Source organism: Alexandromys fortis, unplaced genomic scaffold (assembly GCF_014885135.2).
Source record: "Alexandromys fortis isolate MF-2015 unplaced genomic scaffold, M_Fortis_MF-2015_v1.1 scaffold_61, whole genome shotgun sequence".
Lineage (NCBI taxonomy): Eukaryota > Metazoa > Chordata > Mammalia > Rodentia > Cricetidae > Alexandromys > Alexandromys fortis.
Window position 1 is genome coordinate 7883734 of NW_026067962.1, and position 10857 is coordinate 7894590.

Consider the following 10857-nt stretch of genomic DNA (forward strand, 5'->3'; position numbering starts at 1 on the left):
GCGTGCACTATCACCGCCTGGCCTTTCTGGCTAACTAGTGTGGCTGCTGGGATTAAAGGTGTGTGCCACCACTGCCTGGCCTGTAGGGCTGACTAGTGTGGCTGCTGGGATTATAGGTGTGTGCCACCAGTGCCTGGCCTGTAGGGCTGACTAGTGTAGCAGCTTTGCACTGATCTTCAGGCACACTTTATTATTAAAACACAAATAATATATCACTATAAAATTGAGTGTGATATTCTGCATTTATACCACTCTTTGATCATGGACCACTTTGATTCATGTCTAAGTGGGTCATATTTGATTAATGTCAAGGCATACATGGTTATTAATTATAAATAATACTTGAGATTTACAAAGCAGATTCTGCATGCAAAGCACTCTTCAGGTGACAATTTCTTATATTACACAATGATCCTGAGAAATACATTTATTATTATATTTGTCCTGATGTCAAACCCATGAAGTACTCACTTGACATAAATGTCTAATGTATTACAAGTTAATGTGGAAGATCCCTCACTTTTCTGCATGTTGGCAGCTCTTTTGCTGGGTATCACATCACTAATCTCTTGGCAGGATTCCTTTTTCTAAAATGGCATATCAAATATTAGTAAACCTTGATTAATCATAGCTAATATTAATAGAGAAACCAGGAATAAAAACCTGCCCTGTGGCAACTGATTTTAAAACAAAGACTATTATTCATTTTTTTTAAGTTTTAAAAGTAACTGTCTTGAGAAATTATTAGCCTCTTTTCAGTACTGTAATCTCAAGAGGATTATTTGGATGCACACAGTGAAACACACTGATGGATACTTAGGGAGAGGGAGCAGTAGGCACAGTGAAGCCCTGGCAAGAACCTCAGTGATTCATAGGCAGCTCTCATAACTTACGGAATTTATTTATATAGTTTGGGGTTCACTCTAGGACAGTTCCATAAAGTAAGAGACTGTGGCATGAATTCAAGCTCCAAACTGTCCATTTTTTGTCTTATATGTTTTTTAATATGAGTTAGTACCCAGTTTCTGAAAATGGTAGGTTATATTACAAATTTAGAATACTAACTTCTCTTCAAAGAGCTCAGGCAATTTAACAAGTGGCTAATATCACAGAAGGAATTTAGCTTGAGGCTGAGTAGCTGTTTTCCTACTTAGCTCAGGCTTGAGATCTGTTAAATCCACAGACAAGAAGTCGGTAACAATACATGGCTGTATAGATGTCACACCTGGATCAAGTTAAAACTTCTGGACCACTCAAGTTTAACTTCACACACACACACACACACACACACACACACACACACACACACACACACACTGATATTTTAGCAAAAACTTTTCTCTAGATATTTATTTCATCTGTGGTAGAATTTCAAGATAGTCCTCAAGGTTTGTACCTCCTGATATAGGAAACCCTCCTCACCTTATACCCTCCCCTGTATATGGTCTGGATCTATGAATGTAGTGAGTTTATCACTATGATGATTGTGTCTTATTACATGGCAAGAGAGATTGCAGATAAAGTTAAGGTTTCTAAATCTATGGGCTGCAAAGGCAACGCATCCTAGAAGGGCTAGGCTGATCTGGTGAGTCCACAGACAAGAAGTGAGCAGATGTCTCCCCTTGATCTCAGACAGGTAGACATCCATGTCATGAAACGCTTCTGAAGAAGACTTTTCTCTCATCTCTGAGATCCTTGGTCCCCAGGACCTAAAGAGCATTGGGAATATGGCTTTGAATATCAGACAACATCACTGCTGACCAACACATTCATTTCAGGCTAGTGAGTTATGAACAGAGGGCCTAGCTATCTCTTAGGAAGGTTTTAACCCAGAGAAACTTAGATAATAAACCTGAGTTCACTAAAGCCACCACAGTCTTATAAGATTGGTTATACAATGATAGAAAACTAGCAAAGTATCTATGAGGAGAACATATATTTCAAATAAAGGAATATGTGGAGAAACTCAATTATTTAATATACAATATGTATTTAACTTAAAAGAGAACAATTACTCTAACAGTGTATGAGATGTTTGGAAGATGATACTGTTGTATCCTGGTTGTAGGGGTGGGTACACAATTTGTACACATGTTAAAGTTCTCAGAAGTATAAACCAAAGTAGAAAAGAAATTTACTTTATGATAAAATTTAGATCCAGTGCCAGTGGCCATGTCAGAGGAGCAGCAGGTAGCAACTGAAGTTCAAGGTGTCTACCCACAAGGAGAAAACTCTCTGAGGAGTCAGTCTTGGCCAGGAAAGGCCCCAAGACCACAGACCCCAGAATGTCTTTTGCTTTGCTGTGCCTTTACATGTTTGCTGCTGGGATATACTTTGGGAACTGGCATGATGCTAATGGGTGTGGGGGAGATCCCCACTACCTATAATGCAATGTGTTTATCTATGGGGATGCCCTGTTCTACTGGGCATTTTCATCTGTGGGCTGTCATGAAGATGATTTTTTTCCTAAGCTATATTGTCTCATAATAATAATGGTAGTTTATATACAGTTTTAATGAATAAAAATAAAAACAAAGAAGTGTCACACAGCTAGAACACATAAGTTTCTATTGAAAAGCTGTATAGACTGTGGCTTGGGTTAATGATTAAGAAAAACAATTGAGTCCCAGTTGCCCAGCTAGTTTAAATTCTTTTAACCTTAATGTTGGGAGATGTGCTCACAGGTTTCAGAATGCATCACAGCTGAAACAAAGCTTTAAAAATAACCTAAAGTTAGACTAAGATGTTTTTGTCAAATAGCTTTGAGGTAAAAAACTGAAGAAGACAATCTAAAGTTTTAGAAAGGCACAGGGTTGAATGCAGAACTCTGTCAGGTCAGGGATAAAGCAGCCCAATTATTACTAGCTGACACACTTTTCTTGCTAGGATTGGCTGATGACCAAAGATAATAATTAATTCCTTACACTCATTTCTGCCCTCAATCTCCTGATAAAAGACATCATTGATGAGTGGGTATGTACCCTAAAGATTTAAAGTAGAGTTGACTGATTCTTTTTCATATATAAAAGTTTAGGTTTATGATTTCTTTAAGATTCTTTGTAAGATTACTTTTCAAGGTAAGTAATAAAGTAATTGACCTTTTCTTTGTAACTGCAAAATGAAACTTAACAGTAAAAGATCTGACTATAATACCTTACCACACGGTTAACCTATAACAAGTTGTTTGTTATAGAGTTAGAAGGAAAACACCAGGAATGAGAAGAGTTAGAAAGAGCTAGAAGGGAAACACCAGGAATGAGAGAGTTAGAAGGGAAACATTAAGAATAAAGATAGAGTTAGAAGGAAAATATCAAGAATGAGAGCAGAAAATCACCAGGAAAATGAAGAGTAGAGAAAGCAAAGAAGAATAAAGGAAAGGTCTGAAGGAAACCAAACAAAGAGAGTATGTGAGTGTCTTTTCCCTAACCCCCTCAGGCAGAAAAGTCCAGTATGGGCTAATGCTGTGGATTTTCCCTTCACACCCTGTGCTGCCTGGAAGCTGGTCCCTGAGGTGGGTATAATCAAGATCTAAAAGACGAAGCATCCTCAGATCTCTAACAAGTTTGCCGTTTCTATTTGCTTGTGTAGTGTATGTATATGTTTGTGTTGGTGTGTACCTATGGGTTTACACATATGTGCGTGTGCATGTAGAGTCAGAGTTTAATGTGGGGGTCCTCCTCAATCACTATATATCTTATCCCTCACTGAACTCAGAGCCCCATTAATTTGGCTAGACAGATGACCAATGATGGATCTTCACTATCCTAGAACTGTAGACACATGCTGTTGTACCCAACCCCTAGTGGACACTGAAGATCCAAACTAACGCAATCCTTACACTTCTGCTCAGCACCTGTGGGATCTATAATCTATAACAAGACAGATTAAAACTAATGTAACTGAATAGTATAAGAATCATGAGTGCATGCTAAGCCTAGGGATAAATTTAGTAAAAAATAGGATGTATTTGTAGTCATAACATATCTTTCTACATACTATTGGCTGTACCCAAGTGTGTGTGTGAGCGGGGGGACCAGAAATCACAGGGTGAAGAAATAGGCAATACTGGGTTGTCGGGGACCAGCTTCAACAAAAATACAACTTGCCTGGGTAGGATCCTGGGGATTAGAAATATAAATAAAGAGTACAAAGGTGTAAAAATAATAAAACAAAGAATAGTACCAGGAGGGAGTTCCAGTGAATATAGAAATTGCCCAAGTTTAATTTCCAATTGCTTAAAATGTCCATACCCTTAGAGGTAGGAGTAAGATAAAAAACTGCATTAACATGAAACAAGGAAAAGAATAGACCAGTTGAAGGTTGCAGGCTATACCCAAAATTAAGCATTCTGTTGCTAGGACAAAACAAGTCACACTCTCACTAAACCATCTGTAGGCAAACCACTCCCTGGGTAGAATCTAATGTAATCTCCTTAAAGGACTGGAACCTTAGTTGAATACTTAGACTTTTGTTTGAGGAAGAAACATACCTACTTCTCTATTCCTGAAACACAAGGTCTAGCTACCTTGTGTTTGACCCCTGTTGACAATAACCTTAAGAGAGCAGAACTCTCTGATCTGAATCTAAGTGGGACCTTTGTTTGAGGTAGAAATATAATAACCTTGAAGAATAGAGGTAAGTTCCAACTCTCTGAACTTTGATCAAGATGGAAACAGGCTCACATTTTTGGGCCTCCAGACTGGGCCAGGTCATCAATATTAGTTTCTCCCATGAGAAACAGAGGAATATTTTGTGCTTCCAGGTGATACATTCTATGAATCGCAATCGCGTTTATTTTATATACAGTTTCAACTAAGACTACAAAACCCGATTCTTTGCTATCAGGTACTGACTTGAAATTGTTTGAACCTTTGCTTCAGCAGCTCTGAATCTGTGGTGTTTGGGTTTTTGCTTCTTCTTTTGAAAAAAGAGATAATTAAACCATCTCTCACAGTTATAAAACCCACTCAGTTAAAGTTCCTGATGCAGAGCATCTTCCTTTAGTGTCTTGTCCTCTGTAACAGGAAGAATGGCAACTGAAAGTTGTCTGCTTTGTTCTTTCAGGTAAAACCCGAATGATCAAAAAATGATTCCTCTGTCCTACTGAAAAGATTGTAATTTCCCTGATGAAGTGTCTTAGCACTGGGATTTACTTAAGGCCATTGCTCACGTGGTCTGATTTTTAATTCGGTGCTTTAGTGGTTTGTGTTGGACAATCATCTAATTGGCAGTCCAGCCTTGCTCTTTCATAATTAACTGCCAAACCCAGTTTTGATAATTTTCAGAGACTTAGAAACTCGATGCCGAACACCCTAAATAAGACATGACACAAAGCCAGCAAGCTAATTTGTCTTAATACAAAAACTGTCTTTTGCGTGCTATAAATAGATGGATTCAAGAAAAAGCATTCTTCAGAAAGATGAGCAAAATCCCAATGAATATGAGATTGAGTTAGAACCTGAGCAACCACATGCTTTAACTGATTCCTAAGATTCTTTAGAGAAATTATTATCGCAAGAGATGGTTCAGTTCCCGTAAATTCTTACTGGGATCCAGGAGTGGTCTGGGTTTTGTTTGTTTGATTTTTTAACGATAGAGGCAACTCACTAGAAACTTGAGCAGGAAAATCAGCACACTACACAAATAAAATGCGATAGAATCCTGGGGCTTTTCACCAAAGTGTGCCCCACATGCTCACTTCTCCGTTCTGCTGGGCCCTTAAGGCACGAGTAATCCAGCCCTCAATACTTGGCCCATGCATCCGCTGTGCTTGAGATTTTTTTTTTTTCAATCTGGAAGGCATCCCAGACTCACTTGAAAGAGTGAAAACTTGGGGGCATATTTTAATTAAACAAAACTATCCTTTGATGAATAAATTCGCTTAGTTTAATATTCAAAAGGTACAGAGGCAATGTAAAGAGAAGCCCTACCTTGAGCCTTGGCTCCCACACCAACCAGCTTCCCTTTCTGGGGGAGCCAATGGTAACACATTTCTGGGATACCTTTCCAAGGATATTTTGTGTGTAATCAGCAAATGTAACATATTTCATCTCTGTGTTTTGTAGATATTAGTTAATTATATACACTTCCATTGTCCCCTGTTATAATTTTCAGCCAACAATGTATCTTAAAGATAATTTCTCATCAGTTCATAAGAACATCCCTATTCTTTTCTAGCGTTGATTTAATTTTGGGACTGTGCCATTGTCTAACAGTTCTTCACTGTTAGATGTAGGTGGCTTTCCACCGTAAGTACTTGCAAGCATTGCTACCATAAATATCCAGGTACATGTGTCAATTTGCAAATACGTCAACTTTTAGACCCACAATCACTGGCTCAAAGAAAGTCCATGTGTGTCTGTGACGTTGCCAGGAAGCTGTCTTCAGGAAACACAGCACCGGTTTATATCCAACTGTATCGTGGAAATGTGTCTGTCGTTCTTGATCATTCCATCCTTTCAGCAGTCTGGGAGACTGAAAAAGCTGTTCTAATCTAATTGTATTTGTATTTCTAGGTTTAAAGAAGACCGACCATTATCTTACATGTTTACGGCTCACTTTCCCCCTGTAAAGTGTTAATGTACGAGTGGGGATCAGAGGACCACTGTGGGAGTCAGTTCCCTTCTTCCATCGCATGGTGTTCAGGGATCTAACTCAGGGCATCAGGCTTGGCAGCAAATGCCTTTCGCCGCTGAGCCAGCTCTCACCTGCTGAGCTAGCTCTTTATTACCCGCTGAGCTAGCTCACTGAAAATAAGTTTATGTTCTTTACCTATTTTTTTCTGTGTTGGGCATTCTTTCTATTTTTATTTTACAAACTCTATATATTATTAGGAAAACTCATTTTTTGACTTGTGATATCACATACAAATATTTTCCATGTTTATTATTATAGCCTTCTTTATATGTTTTAAAAGTACATTTCATTGAGATGTAGCATCTATACAAAACATAACTTGGTAATTTACTAAGTGAAGATCCTCATAGAACATCACATATATCTAAATGTTTTAATACTTACAGTTTCACTCACAAGTAGTGCAAAAATGGGTCCTTCAGAAAGATTAATTCTTTTTGACGTATTAGAGACTCAGGACAGTTGGCATTTAAATTTCGGTTAACTCATATTATTTAGTGGAATCGCTTTTGAATGGTGATCTCAAAAAGCTGTATTTGTAGAGGAACAGGAAGCCAACATGATTGGGAAGGCTAGATTGTGTATTTTACATCAACTCACTCAGACTTGTCTTTGAGTGATAGGAAAGGAGCCTAGCGGAATGTTAATTTTTAGATGGGGCTCAGAAAAGTGATTCATTCTGCTGCTGGAGCAACCGTCTAGGAATGTTCCACGGTCCCCTAATCCACTGCTGATTACTGATGTGCTTAAAATAATGTGGACACTCTTCTTGTTTGGGTCAATGATTCATTCAAATGTTCATTTCCTCCGAATATTCTAAATGGTTGTCCATTGAAACATCTCTTCAAATTCAGCACTGAGGGCCTTTGGCAGCTGCTGGGAAATAATTTCAAGGCTGAACACACAACATCTGAAAGGGTTTTTTCCGATGTCTTGGTTTAAACAGTGAGGAAGAAAGTTTGACCCCAGACAGTAGCTAATATTTGTTAAAAATAACAAATCTTCTTCGAATGAACATATATTCATAATGAGGTTAATAATGTTTTTTTTTTCTTTTCTATAAACATTTTCCCTTGTTTATAAATACTTGAACATAAAAATGAGTTCCATTATGGACACTGCCCGAGATAAGAATGACTCCACCTTTTTTTTTTCTTCAGTAACTTTCTTCAAGGCCCCCGAGGGAATGGGGCTCTTGTCTAGATGCCCAACCTTGGGAAAAGGACTTTCTTGGGGTACCAAACAAAGATCACTTAGGAAACAGAGGAGAAGCGCCTTGTTATGTCTCTAAGGGAGTTTCCAAAGAGGATAAGCCCAGGGAGAATGTGAGCAGCCCTGTCCTGTGAGCTGGGAACCAGGGGAAAATAAAAGTAAAAAGCAGACATGCGCAAAAGGCCAATATTCCCTCTATGACTTCCTGTCGATCATAAGAAGTCTCTCCCATGTGGTCTTGCCTCGGTAGCATGCTGCCCACAGGCGTGGATCCAAGTACCCAAGGGCTGAACACTCTGAAACTGAGCTCCCAAATCCTTCTTCCCTTGAATTCTTTTGTTATTTGGTCATCACAGTGAAAAGAGGAATGCACAGCCTGAACTTGGCTGGTTCTCAGTTTTACCTGAGGCTGGTCCTGTAAGAAAATGTACTACATCTGCAAGTTTAGCCATGTGTCTGAGGCCGATACACATAGGAAGCACACGGTCCATCCATGACCTTAACTGTCATCCAGCGTCCTTTTATAATGTCGTTACCAAAATGTAAAACCAGAAAGCCAAGTGCACAAAGAGTAATAAACAAACTAGAAAGCATCATGTCTGTGTCAATTTCCACTGACAAGAGAAGCGCTTCCCCTGCTGTGAGAGATTTCACCTCTCTGTCTGATGATAGCAAGCAGAAGGCAAATAACAGGAGGCAGAAACTGTTCATCCCAAGGACAAGAAGAACACTACACTCCCGGTCGATATTCAAACGCTTAGAGCATCTGAATGCTCCAGATAGTTCAGGGTATCCTGCAATCTTCAGTAGGAATGGGGCAAACATCGACTTCTTAAGGCTAGCTCTGCATTCTGCAAAACCCACCTCGTCTCACTTAGTGGAAATTGATCACGGGCCAGGGCTCACTAATTATCTCACTAAACACAAAGGAAACTTGTCTCTTTTAAACTTCTCTTTGACTTTATGGTACCCTTTTCTTTCTGAATCCATAAAAGGCTGAGAATCCTTGGCCTTAGTTTCAAAACAACTGCACTTGAGTCCTTGAAAAGACAATAAGGTGAAAGAAATATGAAAGGGACATTTGTATGAGGTAGGGGTCTTTGTTTGTTTAGTTCTGACTGTAACAAAGCACATGCCGTATTAGACATTTGTTACAGTTGCACTCAGTGATTTCTATGTCCCCAACACAATTGGCATTTTCCATTTTACAGTAAAACCCAGATCACTGACAACCAGTCTGGCTTGTGTCTGCCTCGCAAAGTAAGCAGAAGTCTGCTCACTGGTGGTTTCTACCTGTGTCAGCCCGAGTCTCAGAACGGTGGAGGGGACACAAAAAGAGAAGAGGACCCACAGAGGCATGGGAAGGAATGATGAAATGAGACCATCCACGGCTGTTCTGGTCACTTCTATGGCTTCTGATAGGCTTCTAGATTAAAGACAGAGTACTAGCCCTAATATTATGTCACCCCTTGGTAAACCTAGCTACCCCCGGCTCAGTGCAGTTCTCTGCTATTCATCTAGTGTCTTGCGTGGATATAATTGCTTCAAGCCAACACAGAATTCAAATGGCTGCTCAAGTTGTTTCTTAATATGTTCATCATTTTGAGTCTGATTCCGGTTTTCAAAACTAGTACACTAGCTGGCTGAAATAGTTAAAGTGTTCAATTTACAATCCTGCTACAAAGTCAAAGGTCAGTAATGTACAATACAAATAAGATAAAATAACTATGGTTGATACTATTTTTAGTTATTTTTTAAAAACTTACCCAGATGATTATCTTTTTTTCATGCAATATATTCTGATCATGGTTTTCCTTCACCAAACTCTTTCCAGATCCTTCTGACTTACCAACTCTACCCAACTACATGCTCTTTCTTTCTCTCTCTAAAAGGCAAACAAACAGGCAGAAAAATCAGAAGAAACACACACACACATGCACACACACACACCATAAAAACAAAACATTTAAAACCATACTAGACAGGCAGCGAAAGGCCATTAAGATTAAACAAACAAACAAGATATGAGACAAAAAGTCTCCAGAATACATTGAGTTCATTTTGTGTTGGCCACCTAATGCTAGACATGGGGGCAAGAGGCTACCCTACCCAATAAGTCTCCAATGGAGAAAAGGAATGTTTCCTTTGCAAGCAAGTGTCAATTGCAGACAGCTTCATGGTTAGGAGTCATAGTACCTGTGCCATCTAAACCACTCTCAGTGCTGGGACCACATCTGGCCTGAAGCAGCTAAGCCCTGGTACATGCTGCCAAAGTCTCTGTGAGCTCATCTGTGCATCAGCCCTGTTGTGTCTAGAAGACACTGTTTTGAGCCAACCACCGGCTCTTATAGTTTTCCAGCCTCATCTTCTGCATAGTTCCCTTAACCCTAATGGGGGGATTTTGATGAAGACATCCCATTTAGGACTGAGAATTCCAAAATCTCTCACTCTCTGCACATTGTCCACTTGTGGGTCTCTGTGTTAGTTTCCACCTACTGCAAAAGGATGCTTCTCTGATGAAGTCTGAGCTAGGCACTGTTCTATGCATCTAGCAGAATGTCATTATGAGTCAGGAGTATTTGTTTCCCCCTAGGCCTATGACATATCCAGTCTAAGGTTCATGGCCACCCAAGCAGTATCAGGCATGGGTTCCATCTCTTAAATCCAATCAGAAAGTGGTTGGTAACTTCCACAACAGTTGGGTTACTAGTGGATCAGCATATCTCAATTTGCAAATCACTTTTGTAGGTCCCAGGGTTTATATCTGGGATTGATGGTTTCCTTTCTCCTCTGCTTGCATGCAGAGTACTGAAGGCATAAGTCACGAACAAGGCCACACCAGTTTGGAGTTATGATTAATAGGGTGTTATTTATTTAAAGGGGAAAACTTACAGATCACCGTCCCAGACAACAGCCATCTGCACAACCAGGAAGGGAGTCTAGTCTCCGGCGGAGCAGGAAGTGAAGAGAGCGAGCAGAGGAAATAGCTGCTTTTTTAAAGGGAGAGAG